The following is a 17,277-nucleotide window of genomic DNA, read 5'->3' on the forward strand; positions in this document are numbered from 1 at the left end:
TCCTGTTTAGGGCGTGTTTAACTTCATTAAGCATTATACACGCCCGAAACATACTCGTTTAAGTCCAATCTAAGTTTACATGTGAATAAATTATCATGCAGTCGGCAGTTTGGTGCGCCGCGCGACGCGATACAAATTCCTCTGTAACTCACTTGCAGTGTTCGGTACACTTGAATGGGTGTTTAGACTTACTCGTGCTTGCTTGTGAGATTCATTTCTTGAACTATATCATATGTTGTTGGTATATTAATTACATGAGCCGTGATAGCCCAGCAGTAGCGAAGACTAAAATTTACTCGTAGGTAACCCGTTTAAAAAAACACTTTTTAGTCACAATGTTTGTGTTTTTGGCTGAGTACGTAAAATTATTTACGTCCGTACAACTCGTGGATTTTTAAAAGGTAATTCGATAGGAATCGGGTTGTTACGAACCATCGCCCCTGTAGCCCAGTGGATATAACCTCTGCCTCCGATTCCGGAGGGTGTGGGTCCGGGGCGTGCAGTTGTGTGCATTTTAAGAAATTTAATATCACGTGTCTCTAACTGTGAAGGAAAACATCAAGACGAAACCTACATACCAAAGAATTTCCTTAATTCTCTATGGTGGACCCTCTCATTCTGAGAGGAGACTCGAACTCAGCAGTGAGCCGAATAAGGGTTGATAACGAATATTAATTGCATGCCTGAAAAGTGTTAGTTGTATATAGGCAGTGGTTTTATAATGGATTTTATGTTTGATCCAGCAACTATTACGGTCTATATAACAACTGCGTATATATACGGTCGAATTGAGAAAGCTCCTCCTTTTTTTGAAGTCGGTTATAAAGAGGTTAAGTTTGTGGTGTTATAGGGGTAATCTCTGGATCTACTAAACCAATTTTGAAAATTCGTTTAATAGAAAGCCACGTTTTCTGGGAATGTCATAGGCATATTAGTGTTTACGAGTATTTCTAGTTAAAAATAAATACCGTGTTTATAATGCAAAAGCAAATTTTAAAAAGTTTAAGCACGGAATTTAGACCATCCTAAATTGTTAAGGTAATGAGACTTTGCGTTTTATACATTAATTACGGGACACCCTGTATGTAGGGTAAAAAAGAAATATCTTTATTTTAAGGCAGTGCCGCACATTACAAAATTATATGTGGCCGCGGAGGCTTGGTTCACTGAAAAATCTATAACCTCAAACCTAATAATTATCATGTTTACTCTTAAGTTATTGCGATTCGACTTATTTTCAAGTAATCTTATGATTTCGCAATCAAAATAATGTCCTGTTTTGATTTAATTAATAATAAGTCTCTCAAGTAATGATCACAGGTGACAGCAGTAGAAAAGAGACTCTTTATGTTCTATGTTGAGATTTTGTTGTCGTAACGTATATAGCTTATAGCTAGAGCAATAAAAGAAGAACGCCCTGCAATATGTGGCATAACCTAGAAAAAGGCCCTAACTCAGCATTTTGCTACATACTTCTTATAAAAAAAAATACGTTTTTTATGACGACCTCTTTGATGCACTTGACTAAATTATCCTTACCTTACTAAATTATCCTGGGTTTTCGATTCCCAGCAAACCTATTTTTACCTATTGTATACCCGACAAAGTTAAGTGATTTAGCGAACTGGTAGAAACCGGTCAGGGATAGTGGTTGAAACTTTACTCCTCAACAAGTTACCGCGCTACCACGCTACTGAACCGTCACTTCACATCAAGTGAAATCGTAGTCAAGCGGTAACATGAGTGAAAAAGTAAGTTACTATTTAAAAAAAAATATTGAAATCTCAAGCCCATTTTAAATAAACTAGCTCAGTAGGACTGGTGTCTAACAGGACAAATGACTCCAAATCTCTAATTAAGAAGTCTAGTATAAGAGTTCCTACGGCTAGCGACCGAAGCGTCATCAGCCCCCTAGCCAAGTGGCACGTCGATTATTTTTCTATGATCGCTAACGTATGTAATTCCCATACATCTTACTAGTTTTCGAAGCGTTAGCGATCGAAGAAAACGAATCGACGTGTCACTCGGCTAGGGAGTAGATTTTTCTTTATTACTGCATTGTTATCGGAGATATGCAAGTATACCACGTAGACAAGTATATCAAACGTCAGGAAGTGGATCTAACATTAAAAAAATATTTAAAGATAGATATAGGCAATCTTACTATACATTGAATCTACGCCCATATTCGCACGAGAGTATTTTTAACGGACGTTAAAAATGCTTTCAAATATTGTATGAAGTTAAATGAAGGTCTATTTCCAACGCCCAAAATTGAAAATGCAACACTACTAGAAAAAAAACGTCGTGTTTTAAAAACGCTAACGTGTGAACATATACTTGAGAATGCGTTTGTTGTAATTGAACGCTTTTTTAACGTCCATTAAAAAAACTCTCATGCGAATGAATGCAATGGCGTACACAAAGTTTTCAACTAGGGTAGGCACTATACGTAAACAATATTCAAAATTTAAAATTCCTTATCAAATACGAGTTCGTAATGAATCCTCAGTGTAGGCGGCGCATTTGTGCATCTATGAAGTCAACGCCTCTGGCGAATGAGGGCTTAGGGTTTAGCTTACAAGTTTTGACCCACATTAACTTGCAAGAATAGAAAAAAGCTTTCAAAAATATCAATTAGTAGCGAAAATACATATTTCAATGATGCTACTCGTACTTATCATTAAACAAAACACTTAAACACAAACAATGGTTAAACAAATTCAACGCTCCGTATCGCTTACGATATTTAATATTTTAAGCGTAATGTTTACATTCACCCAGACTTCAATATTAGCTAGTAGGAGCCAGTCGTAAACAAAGTAATAATATATGAGGACAAGCCGAAAACTGTTATAAATGTAAAAGCATGAGCAATGGGGGTATAAATTGATAGTTTTAGTGGGTACTTTACAGCAATAGTTTGTAAGCACATCAGCCTAACTACATTTGAAGTTGCCGGCCAGCTAAAAGGTCATTACAGCTAATAGTCTGAGAGTGGACGTTCTAATAAATTGCGTAGTAATGAATTCACTTACAATTTATTTGACTACTATGTATGTTTAGGTTTGCTTAACTTTTAGTATCTTAATAGTACTCTTTCTTATATTCAGCATTGCTGTGTTCTGATCAAAAGTGTATGGTTGCATGTGTAGATATATGCACTTGAAGCTGTTAACGTATACTTCAGGTTAGAGGGCGCTGGATAGCAATTAGTACGATGTGTTCTTAGAATATGTACTCTGTAATAACAATGGTTTCAACTTAACAAACATAGTGGAAAGCAAAAATATGGCGCTTGTACTGTCATCAATAATAATTATAAAAAACGTCAATCAATAATTTTTTTCTTAATTTTTAAACAGAATTATAATTTCGTATCAGGCATGGTTAAACTCGAGTCTCTATCCAATTAAATGAAATGTCCCTGGATTGTAATTTAAATAATTCCATATAAATTACATTTAACGTTTTACGTAACCACTCGTAAATTAAATGAGGTTTGCTGCAATATTTATTTACTACTGAGATGCGTTGCAAATTACAATTCAGGGAAAAGAAAATATCCGGGGCTTGCTGGAATATTATCAATATACTAAAATTGGTAAATTTTAATATACTAAAATTGGTACATTTTAATATACTAAAATTGGTAAATTTTAGTATATTGAGAATGAGTTGGCAAGAGAAAAAACATTTAACTTTCTAACAATCAAAAACAACATATAATATGATAATTTTTTTAACTAACGATAGTAAAAATTGTCACTAATAATTTCTTTTGCTGTTTTTTTACAAAATAAATACACATAAAATCGTCTATGTACATATTCCGAAACAGAATCATTCTCAAAAAGTACTAGATGTCGCTTTTTCGCGGAGGATAGCATAATAAATCAATTATTTACTATAATCATACAACTTCCGCAAATTAAACGCCATTATTCCCTTTTAATTCCCAATTAATTATGTTCAATGTTCTTTTACTTTTTTTTTGTTGTTGAACCGCTGCATTTGGATAGGCTGGCTCTTGGTGTATAGAATATGAATTATTCGTAAATAGCGGACATGCGACGGCATGGGGTGAAACTGTGCCACCGCGGTCCCACACTCCCAAAACAGTTGAAGTTCAATCTAATTTTCACGCTTGAATAAAATAAATGTACTAATTGCCTATGAGAGAAACTTAAATTGGCTTTTGCTTCATTATAACAACTTTAGAAAGGGGAAACGGGGAGTATTTCGTGTGGTGGATAATATGTTTCAATGTGGATATTTTGGAATATTAAAACATAGGAAATAATATTTAGGTAAAAGAATGTCTAAGTAACTATGGGATTATATCGGTTTCAAACTTTTTGTGTCACGATGAAATAAAGCTTAACTTAATCTATGATTGACTTTGAAACATTAATGACATCACAGAAAACATATGTACAAGTATGAAATTAACAGCCACTTTCTTCATCTAAAGCTAAAGTAACACGAAAAGTAGTAAGTAGTAAAGAAGACTTTATTCTTCAGTGAATAAGACCGTCACTTTTGATTTATAACGTTACTTTGACTGTTACTTGCGATGAAGAAACTGGCCGTAAGTGTCGAGAAATCATAAGTTATTTGAGAAATTGACTCTGTTTAACAGCTTTTATCATCATTATATTTATTTTATTGTCTTAATACATTTTATTTTTGTCTATAAGCATGTATATGTTAATATTATAAAGAGGAAAGATTTGATTGTTCATTTGTTTATTTTGCTTTTGTTGCTATATTCATAGCCTCTGAAAAAGTGGACGTATTTGAATAATTTTTTCACCTATGAAAATTTACATTATAGGCATACATACCATGAAACCGCGAGGTTCTGCTATAATTTATAAATTAAAAACATGTATTTTGAACAGTAGGCTCTTTGCATAACTATGAAGATATGAAAGCAATGTTCTGAATGCCAGTTAAATTTTACGTTTTACGCCTTGTTAAATACAATAATAAATAATTGGTCAATAGTTTGCGTATATCAATGAACATGAACAAAATGTGGATAGAGACATTCGGTATATTAGCGAAATTCCCAGCTACGTGGAAACTATAATTAGCTCACAATCAAGTTATTAGCAACGATAATACAGTTGACCTGGTAGAGCCAGCTATTACAATTTACCGCTAAGTGAATAGGTAAACCAGGAACTAGAAGTTAAATTGTTGTTATAGTTTATGTCTTGCATTGCACGGATTTCGCATTCCAGTACGATACTGCCTGGATACCAAGAGGGTAGATCGACTTTGTCTGTTTTGTTCATAACTGAGAAACACTAATAACTGTCATCCCGGGGTTACTTAACATATAATGAAATCGCAATCAAGCATTTACTTAATCCAGGAAACTTTTGACTTACAAAACAACAAGACAACCCATATTCGGCTCACTGCTGAGCTCGAGCCTCTTCACAGAAAGGGGTTAGGCCAATAGTCCACCACGCTGGCCCAATTGATTGTCAGACTTTACACACGCAGATAATTAAGAAAATTCTCAAGTATGCACGTTTCCTCACGATGTTTTTCCGTCACCGTTTGAGACACGTTATATTTAATTTCTTAAAATGCACAGAACTGAAAAGTTGAAGTTGCATTCCCCGGACCGGATTCGAACCCACACCCTCCGAAATGGGAGGCAGAGATCATATCGACTGGGCTATCACGACCAACCCATACCTACCTGTAAATGGTTTCACTCAAACATCTGAGCAATACTTTCACGAGATGTTGGTCTCAATATCCTTATTCAATTGCAGACTTTTAAATCCAAATTTTAATTTTTTTTTTATTTTATTCTTTACAAGTAAGCCCTTGACTACAATCTCACCTGATGGTAAGTGATGATGCAATCTAAGATGGAAACGGGCTAACTTGGTAGGAGGATGTTGAGAATCCACACCCCTTTTCGGTTTCTCTTCGGAACGCTAAATTGCTTGGCGGTACGTCTTTGTCGGTAGGGCGGTAACTAGCCAAAATCTTCACTGTAAGAAATTTCAAATCTTAGAATCCACTCCACAGTTTAATAAACAATTTTAACCAAATTAAAACGCCTCAAACGGTTGCAGTGCATCATTGTAAAGTCAAGTTAAGTGAGTATTTCCGTACGGTCAAGTTAAAGCAGCGATGAATATGTATGAAGGTATACCGGCGGCGCGCTAAGAATCCGCACTGGATTCCAGCAAAATACTCCGTGAAAGCCTTCGGAACATGAATATAATAGCACGAGTATTGTCCGTGAGCAAAGCGCCCGACTAGCATAATACTGCCAAGATTTAACTAAATTAACATTCTTATTTTGTTTGCTAATAAACACAACGAATTACGTTCAATTAATTCGTGATTTTAAATCGAAATACGTCCTTTTTGACCTCCTGAGTAAAAATGTTTATAAGTATGACGTGTCTGTCTTCGTATATATCTGTCTGTGGCATCATGTCTTCTAAACGAATTAACCAATTGTTTCGTTGACTACATTTGTTATATAAGTTTTATGCGACTGGTGGGTAAATTAAATCGATATTTATTACAAGTATTTAATATCGATAAAATTCAAAGATTGTCGGATAGTTTGTAAAACAATTATATAAAAATTATAAAATTCCAAAAAGAACCAAGTCTCTCTTTAATTATTGTAATTTATTCGAAAATGGTATTTTTGATATTTTACGTTGTTGTGACGTCACAATTATGCCATATGAAGCATTTTAGGAATTTAAAAAAAATATTTTTAATAAACATGATAATGCACATAGTATGAAAATTTTGCTCGTTTTACTTTTTCACAGTAAACTGTAGTCAAATGCTGAGTAATAGCTTGGAAGCTAACATAATAATGATATTAAAGTAAGTCCTGCGACTAAGTGCTCAGCTAACTTAATAGTGTGCTAAGATATAGAGGGCTATTGCCAGTTTATTGCATTATCATACTCATTAGCACTGTATTCTGGAATTTTAATGTAGCGTGAATTGTTTCTAGATAAAATACTGTTATTTTATACGAGTAACTATGAGTTAATTGTAAAACACTTAAAGAAATATATTAACATAAACCTTACTTGAATGGACTATCACAAAGAAAAAATTAGTTTTTGGGTACAAAATAAATCTTTATTCCAGAAACATGTTGCCTCTGTAAAATTGACAAGCCTACGAAGAATTGACAAGTTTATGTAGCAATGAAGAGCCTCTGTAGGATTGACAAGTGATAAGTCTGCGTAGCATTGACAAGTACGTGTAGCAATGAAGTGTCTTTGTAGAATTGACAAATGACAAGTCTCTGTAGCATTGACAAGTATGTGTAGCAATGAAGAGCTTCTGTAGAACTCACAAATGACAAGTCTGTGTAGCATTGGCAAGTTTATGTAGCTATAACGAGACTGTAGAATTGACAAATGACAAGTCTCCGTAGCATTGACAAGTTTGTGTAGCAATGAAGAGCCTCTGAATTGACAAATGACAAGTGATAAGTCTGCGTAGCATTGACAAGTTTGTGGTGCAATTACGAGCCTCTGTAAAATTGACAAGCCCGCGTAGCATTGACAAGTTTGTATAGCATGATGGAGCCTATGTTTAGTTGACAAATGTGCGTAGCATTGACAAATTTATGTAGCAATTATGAGCCAGTGTAGAATGTCTGTGTAGCATTCACAAGCCTGTATAGCATTGTCGAGCTTGTATAGTATCTGTAAATGTAAAAAAAGAAAACATCAGAGAAACGTTGACACAAGCTCAATAGGTAGTGTGGACAATTTTGTTGAGTACATATAAAGTAAAGTAACGTAGGAAGGCGACAAGAAAAAACAGATGCATCTTACTTGGGCATTACTTGTAGGCAAAGCCAGTCGAGTGTAACTAACACGCCGCAGACGCAACGCTCGTGTGTTTCAGAGCTCGCTATTTACTTAATAATGCGCTCGTTAAATTAACAAACCACCGTATAGAATGTGGCGATGAACTTAAATGTTCATTTTGAAGCATTCAGCGGTTGGGATGTTTTAAATGGAGCTGAGTAACTGTTTGTTGTTACACAGTGCAAGGGGAATCTTACAGCTTTTGATTATGATTTCTCAAATTATTAGGAAAAACACAGGTTTAACAACCCATTTTCGGCTCACTGTTGAGCACGAGTCTCCTCTCAGAATAAGGAGGGGTCAGGGGGTTAGGCCAACAGTTCACCACGCTGCCCCAATGCAGATTGGCAGACTTCACACACGTAGAGAATTCAGAAAATTCTTAGGTAGGCAGGTTTCCTCACGTTGTTTTTCTTTCACCGTTTGAGACACATGATATTAAATTTATTAAAATACACACCGAAAATTTGGAGGCAGAGCTGCCCCTCGAAGGCAGAGGTCATATCCACAGGGCCATCAGGGCTCTCCCTTAAAAGCTGCTACCATTAAATACCACCACCCATCATCATACTCATTTAAAAAATCTTTCTTTGTACAGCTGTTATTCTCCAGACTTAAATAATTGGTAGAATCATCAGAGTGTTCCTATGTATTACCTCAGTCAAAACTCCATAGTCGCCTGTAGCACATCTTTGATAGTACAAATGGTAGATTACTTTCAGCTTTAATAAAAAACAAAGATCAGGCCGTAACAGGCTATAGTATATGTACATTGTAAGCTAATTGAGGCATCCGATGAAGAATATATAATTTATAAACCGATTTACATTTACACGGTTTATATTGACGGCCTCCGTGGCGCAGTGGTATGCGCAGTAGACTTACAAGACGGAGGTCCTGCGTTCGATCCTCGGCTGTACCGATTGAGGTTTACTCAATTGGGCCAGGTCTGGCTAGTTACCACCCTACCAACAAAGACTTACCGCCAAACGATTTAGCGTTCCGGTCCGATGTCGTGTAGAAACCGAAAGGGGTGTGGATTTTCATCCTCCTCCGAACAAGTTAGCCCGCGTCCATCTTAGATTACATCATCACTTACCATCAGGTGAGATTGTAGTCAAGGGCTAACTTGTGAAGAATAAAGAAAAGACCCGTCCTATTTCTAAGAACACTAATTTACTCTGCCATTCCGTGAATGAAACTAATAACGGTAGGAAGCCTTTGAAAACTACAAGATCGGATGTATTGGATGTAGTGTGCCACATCCGGTGTACAGTAGCAGAGCGGATGTAGCCCGCAGCTAACTGCACGCCATCTTGCGGCAACCTTTGACATTCGTAGTGAAACACATGAAAATAGGCGGAATTCGTAAATAGTCTCAGAGACGGTGCTGTATGATCACACGTGTGGGTAAAGGAAACATCAATATTAATAATTGATTATGAAACACGGCTAAAACTCACGTGATATTAGGTAGGAGTATGCCCGATTAGTTTTGAACCCATACGGGGCCCTTAGTCATGAGCTGGTTCTTGCATCGCGGCACGATTAGTTTTACGTGATTTTTGCTACAACAAAAAGCTCAATCTTATTTTTTTAATGTTTGTGAAGAAATTTTATGTATTAATAGTCACTAACGAAAGTCTTTCTATTCATTTCTTGCATGAGATATTTTATGGTTGTTCAATAAATATACCGCTGTCTCCCAGACTATATTTCTTACATGCGACGAATTTGTTTCTACGCTACAGTTTGAATGCTTGCACTTACAAGAATAAAAGAACCTATTTGTGACGAATATTTTCCAGTATTCTTCTTGCTTGACTAATGATGGCTTCATGGTATAATTTACCCATAGTTGACAATTGTTTCCACATAGATATTTTTATGTTATTTTTGGTAACGATGTATATGTTACTGTTAAATTGTAAAATACGTTAGTTTATAAACTCACTCGTGATATTATAATCTACCGTCATATTGTGAACTGAAACTACTGTATACAATTTAACGTGTTATTTTTCGGTTTATTAAGTGTAACCATTCATTAAAATCTGATTAATATAATCGTCACAAACAAATCAATCAAACATTATCACCCTAGCCGGCCATCCGCATTGGGGCAGCATGGTGAGTCTAAGGTCTTTTAAGGTGCGAAGTCTGGTGCTGTAGTGGACTGTCAAAATGGGCTAATAATGATGATTTTATTACTTATTAATCAAAAACCGAAGTCCATTTAGGAGTCAAGTGGTTAACAGTAAATAGGCCAAAAAAAGCGAACAGCTGTTCAGTCACAAACGGAAAAATAATGACCGCGCGATAATCTCCGAACATAACAACGAAAACCAGACATTTAGGGGGCCCCATTAAACCGAATATTGGATATTGAAATACGTATACAATGTTCTAAGCCAATTAGTTGGTCATTTTTGCAATAGCACGGTCGCATTGACCGGCGCTGGCTAAGCTGCCCTAAGCCGGTTATGCCCGGTACGAATCTAATTAAAGGACACTGTGTTCGTTCGAAATGCTGACAGTTACCGTTTGCCGCGTTTTTTCCCTCCATGAAACCATTTCAAAGGCCGCTTTAATTGGTTTGTTTGTCAAAAAGGTTTCAGTGGAACTCACGTAACACTGTGCCAGTACGAATGGCTTTGTTTAAATCATTGGAGTTTGTGACGTAAGCGGCAAAGGTCAGAGATCAAGTGTTCCTAGATTAGACTACGTTCAGTATGCACGTATTCGAGTTTGTTTGAGTTGTAAATGTAGAACGCAATACTACTTGTTACAAGTTCCTCGAATACAGGTGGTATTAACACTTATTATTTATGTTATTGTAGAGGTATCAGTGTTGGTATAAATAAGAGGATATTTGAAGGCTTGAGCTCAGTTGTTTGTGAGGCAGCGTAGACACCGTCACGCTGCCAGCCACGTTAGTGATTTTGTGCAATAACATTTTGTGATGTAATTAATGTATAGTATCTTAGGATATTTATTTAAAGGATATACCAACAATGGCCACAGAAAAATATTTAAAATACAAAATTGAAGGCTGGGGGGTTCATAAGGCAATGTTTTTTTTTGTTTTAACAAAAACAAAGTTTAAGAAGAACTTTAATGTCGGGGGTTACGCACCGCACATTTTTTTATAGTTTTTAAATCACTACCCAGTAAACTCAGGCTAGTATTATTACGTATGACTTGTTTTCTACGAGGAAGTAGAAAATGTATGCAATACCCCGTTCTCACCCCTATAATGAAGTACTTCATAGGATAAATTTGATCAAATGCTTAATGCAGCGACCGCATTTTCTGAAAATTAATACGATTGTTCTGTTTTCTCTTGGTAAATTTATTCGTTATTTAGAATAATGAGACGAGAGTATACGCTCGGGGAAATCCATTCTCTAACAATTTAAGACTCAGACTCGTAATGTGTTACAATTTTTCGTCAGTAATAACAGTATGCAAATCAGCGACTGACGGAATTATTCCTTACGACATATCTCGCTACAGTTTGTTCTAATATCATCAACGAAACTATACCATCATACATTCATGTATGTTTAAGCAAAAGTTATTGTAGGAAATAGTAGTCTGAGACGGATATGACGTCGCTCGATCTCGTGTTGGCTCATGTCGACGCTAGGTGGCGTGACTTGTTTCCGTCAAGAGTAGGGAGTTAGAGAGGGTCATTCCCAATTCAAATGGGAAAATTGGGAACGACTGGCGATATAAGGCGATGTTGTATCATTCTTTATGGGTTACTTAGAATAGGCGGGGAGAATAGCTTGAACAGTGAATGGTAGGTGTTGATTTGTTTAAAGGGATCCCTTAAACCTGCATCCGGAGTCTCAAGGCTCTGGGACAGCTCTAGGTCTTATTTTGGCTTTATTTTGATTTGTTAATTAAGTTGTCCTGACAAATGTTGTGAATCATTTCTTCTACCTTTGTTCGACATTTTTTTTTCTTATTTTCGTAATCCACTTCTGAGACTGCTTTTTTTCTTTTTTTTTTATTATTTTATAAGTTAGCCCTTAGGTTAGGTTTCTACACGACATCGTACCGGAACGCTAAGTCGCTTGGCGGTACGTCTTTGTCGGTAGGGTGGTAACTAGCCACGGCCGAAGCCTCCCACCAGCCAAAACTATGTATACATAATACAGATACAGTGACAAGCAGTGTTTTATGTCTAGAAAAACTTACGTAAAATTATTCTTATGCATTCCAACCCAATAACAGTTTCAATAAAAGAATTATTCAAGTACTGTTTCGAAGAAAAGTTTTGTATTTTGATGAAATAAAGTCAACTTATTCAACAATATCGGAACCTCCAATGCAAATAAGCGTACCCGCGTTCGCTTATAACATGCGAACAGCAAAGTTACTTCGAAGCACGCCTCAGTCAACGACGTTAAGTAAAAGAGTTTCGTGAGCTGTAATTTAGTAGAAAGCATTGAAATATTCGTGTATAATCTGAATAACATGCCGATATGAACAACGGGGGAACACGGAACGGTAGGGTGTATTTTATCCGATATTAAACGTTTAGGGAACGAATATTTTACGAATTACGCAAGGGCTTCTACAATATTCAATAAGATAATAGGCGGATTGTGTTCAAACTGTCTTCTAGCGCAATTTACGAAGCATTTTGTTTAATATTAATCACAAATATGTGAAGTATTAAATAACAATAATGATCAGTATTTGTTCTGTCCATATAAAGTAGTAAGCGCAGTGTTATCCGACCCCCCACCAGGTGGACTGACGACATCAAGCGAGTCGCAGGGATTCGCTGGATGCAGGTGGCTCAGTATCGTGATGTTTGGAAGTCCTTACAAAAGGCCTATGTCCTGCAGTGGACGTCCATCGGCTGATATGATGATGATGATGAATAATCAGTGTATTTAACGTATCAAGGAAAAATATTCAAAAAAAACCAAGCATTAAGTACCTACCAACCTACATGTGTTTCCAAATTTTTTATATTAGCTATTAAATCTAAGTTAAAACACTTCGGTTCTTTGACTTATATTTTGTTATATACCTAAGTATTTTAAAGATTTGCATAACAAAGTCGTATTTATAAAATATTTTCTCAAACTAGATTCGTAAACTATTTTACTTACATACGTTTACTCAAATATGTCTACTCTCTCCTCACAATTTCTCCAGGACCTTTGTAATGTAATTTTTCGGCTCTCCATTTTGTTTCCCCAAAACTTGAGGTACATTGAAATATTGGATGTCAAGTACGGTAGAGTCGCTCGGATGGCCAGAAGTTTGACCCTCTACAAAGTAACCGACATATTGCATATGTACTCAAAAGTAATAAGAAACTTGAAAAATATGAATGTCTATTTCGATTATTGCGCTAGTTTACTTAGTCTTACTTATCCTTAGGTTATTGTGAATCATTCCCTTTATGTTATCTTCAACTCACTGAGCACGAGTCTTTTTTTTTTTTTTTTTTTTTTTTTATTCTTTACAAGTTAGCCCTTGACTACAATCTCACCTGATGGTAAGTGATGATGCAGTCTAAGATGGAAGCGGGCTAACTTGTTAGGAGGAGGATGAAAATCCACACCCCTTTCGGTTTCTACACGGCATCGTACCGGAACGCTAAATCGCTTGGCGGTACGTCTTTGCCGGTAGGGTAGTAACTAGCCACGGCCGAAGCCTCCCACCAGCCAGACCTGGACAAATTAAGAAAATCTCAATCTGCCCAGCCGGGGATCGAACCCAGGACCTCCGTTTTGTAAATCCACCGCGCATACCACTGCGCCACGGAGGCCGACGGAGGTCTTCTCTCAGAATAAGAGGGGTTAGGCCAATAGTTCACCACGCTGGCCCAATGCGGATTGGCAGACTTCACACACCTAGAGAATTAAGAAAATTCTTTGGTATGTAGCTTCACCGTTTAAGACAAGTGATATTTAATTTCTTAAAATGCACATAATTGATAAGTTGGAGGTGCATGCCCGAACGGAACGGATTCGACCCTACGTTCTCTGAATCGAAGGCAGAGGTCATATTCACTGGGCTATCACCGCTTATATGTTACCTGATATACAAAATTCAAAAGAATCATCAAATATGAAATTTTAATTAATATACATATTTTGCTTTAAAGTAATTAATATTGCTCAATAATCACGACTAATTACAAACAAAATCAAAACACAAACATTTCCAATAAAAAAAACCTTAATTTATAAGATAGATAAATATTACGCTCATACAAGATACGCGTGAAAAACATAAAACTCAGACTGTTTCCAATTTATCGACAATTTTAATGAATAAAAAATTGCTTCCCAAGTGAATTGATTTGCAAACGGGAATCGTCGTACTGGGACCCTTGCGGTATCTGACCGCGTTATTCGACACTGGCGTCTAGAGCGGTGTCGGTGTCTATTCCCATAGACATTAATACTCTATGTTTTAAACTGTGGTTTAAAGTTACAATTAATATTTATTAGCGAATTAATATTGCGTTGATTTTTTTTTAATAACGCATGCGCTGCGTCTGTGAATACTAAATGGCAGTATTCCCGTAGAAGAAGGACGGATCGCAGAAGAAGGATTGGTGGTAGAAAGCGCTTCTCCTTCCACCCTTGCAGACACCATCCACCCACCACTGAGTGCTACGACGAGTGCGTCGGGTTGCGGAAGTGCCTGCTTCCACGATCCTTTCGCATCCCAATAGGACGCAGGTGGCTGCGCTAGGTTTTAGTGGGTATTCTGGTGAGTCCCACATACCCGTAGAATGCCAGTTCTGAGTCATCCGCTAATTCGGAATATATAGTCAATATTACTGACAATTTGGAGGGTAAAGTTAAAGGATGTAAGGCAATAATAGGTAGCTAAGTATCGTCTCATTGCGAACCGCCGTGGTACGTTTTTATGCGCGGACAACCAAAATAATAACGTCAATATTTCTGTCAATAATAGTAGATGAATCTCTAAAAGCAAGCATGTTCTTTTAAAGTACAGTTCATGTATAGTTCATGACTGTAAAGAAATAATAGTCTCTCTTATTGAGAACCGTCGTGGTATGACTTTGCGCGGGCAAACAAAAATAATAATGTCAATCTTCCTGTCAATAATATTGACAATATTGTTGAGTATGTGCGGGTAACCGTCGATGAATCTCTAAAAGCAAGCAGGTTTAGTTAAACTACAGTTTTTCGATAAAATTTAATTTCATTGAAATGTTGGATATAGTTCGCAAATTCTCCAAACTATGCCGTTGAGCTAAAAATGTATCCTTTGTGTCTGCAATAATAAATTTTGTGTACAAAAAAAGAACCCCATCATCGTATGCCTCGGTGCAAGCCACTCAACTTGTGGAAGCCTCTTGCTTTATTTGTGGGCTAGCTGACACTCAATCGCTTAGGCTGTGGCTATACTGGACTACGATTTGCGAAGCTACTGATACAATGGATGAAACTACTATACTATTTTTTGCCCAAGATTTTGACTTAAGGTCAATCTGTACTAGGAAGTCCATTTGACTTTGGATGATATGATATCTATGTTGATAGACCAAGGGTGTTTGTGTGTATAAACTGAAGAAGTGTTCATCATTGCATACACACACACTGTCAGTGTTACACATCAACATCACTTTCGGTCATATTTATAAACAGGGATTAAGATTTCAATTTAAATTTTTTACGTCCACTTTACTTTAAAGAAAATTGAGGATTAAATTTTAGTCCAAGTTTATAATATATGCCTAGAACATGTCTAATAAGACTGCACCAATCGCTAACTATAATAATGTTAGGTTCGTTTTCGTGGAAGTTGCATGCATTTCAAAACTAGAAATATAGGTATTTAAAGTTAACAATCACTTTTTAATTTATCATTTTATTGTGACTACTAGATTGGTTAGAAATCAAACTGATATTCTAAAGAGGTTGTTTCATTTCTGGCTAGGTCTTGTTGTACAGAATATCAAAAAACGTGAAAAAATTACAGAAATACGATTAAATTATATTTTTCATTTGTTTCTAAGGAAATATCTTGTGCAAAAATATAATTGGAATAAATACTTTATACCACAGGCCATTTTTCAAATGATAACGTTTGATACTATTTTATAGTAATCTGTGCATGCTTTCGTTCAAAAATTCTTGCATATTGTACCCAATATTTTATCACGCGACTATTTTAAAATACAGTAAAATGTTATTTTTATGTTTAATTAAATACATTTCAGCAGAAAATATTTCAGTTTAATTAATTTAATTGGATTTGCTAGTAGTTATGACTGAAATGTCAAAGAGCAATAAATATATTGTCTTTCGGAACGCATCTTTCTATACGTCAAGTATCACTTGTCAATGTCAATGTGCCATCATTTTGTATGTCATTTTGATGCCAATCAATCAAAGTCAATAATTTTGTACAATTAAAATAAAGCTATTTTAAAAGAATTAAATTATAAAAAACCAATTATTTTATAACTATAACTATATTGAATTACTGTACATATACCTAGCGCAAAGTTCCATACAAACTGGAACAATCCCTTTATTTATTTGTTTTATAATTCAAAAAACGATGGATGTAACTTAAACTTTCCTCCTCCTTTGAAAAAGTTTAAAAAGGTACAAGATTTAATTGGGCCCAATAACAATTATTGTTGACTTTTTCATATTGTTTTATGGTTTCCTCGTTAATTGGAGAAAATACTTCGTAAGTCTTAGCCGAAATATAAATTAAATCTCCTAAAGAGGCATTTTGACGGATACAACATTCTTCCAATAATATTACACTGCCATAAATAGCAGCTAATAAAATATTTGTCTTATAAAGGCGTACCGTAATCTTAGCATTACCTAAATTTGCCATTTTGATTTTCTTTATGTATATTATAAAAAACTTCGTGTCACTTTGTTTAAAAAATAAAACCTGAAATATAATAAAAGAAATACAAAAATTCTTATGCGTGTAAGTGTTTAAGAATATAAAATAGTGCTAGTATATCTTAAAATAACATAGTAGGTAAAATAATAATAACTTTAGTTTTAAGTTATTATTTTTTTTTCTTTATACTTATTATTTTGAATAGAAGCAGTCGTTACTTTACGGAAGTTCATCATGAATATATAATAATTTATTTATTTTGCTATTATCCCCGAACAGCCGACGAACCCATGCGACAACGTCACCCAAGTCCGACAAAATACTCTCTACGTACGTTTCACCCCGAAACCGGAGAATCCTTAGGAGATGTTGACTCTGCAACATGCAATTGCAAAGTTTCGTTTTCGACCTTTATAGTAAGTACGAAAAAAAAAGAGAGACTTAGAGCAAGCAACTAAATAATACAGAATGTAACGATTATTATATTGACGCGGACTAGATGAATGTA

General features: G+C 35.7%; 1 protein-coding gene across 1 annotated transcript in view; it reads left to right on the forward strand.

Annotated features, from left to right (window-relative positions):
- Positions 1–17,277, forward strand: part of LOC112046181 (matrix metalloproteinase-2) — a 288,811-nt gene that overhangs the window by 142,688 nt on the left and 128,846 nt on the right. The gene's annotated exons all lie outside the window — the stretch shown is intronic.

This window comes from Bicyclus anynana, chromosome 14 (genome assembly GCF_947172395.1).
Source record: "Bicyclus anynana chromosome 14, ilBicAnyn1.1, whole genome shotgun sequence".
NCBI classification, from domain to species: domain Eukaryota; kingdom Metazoa; phylum Arthropoda; class Insecta; order Lepidoptera; family Nymphalidae; genus Bicyclus; species Bicyclus anynana.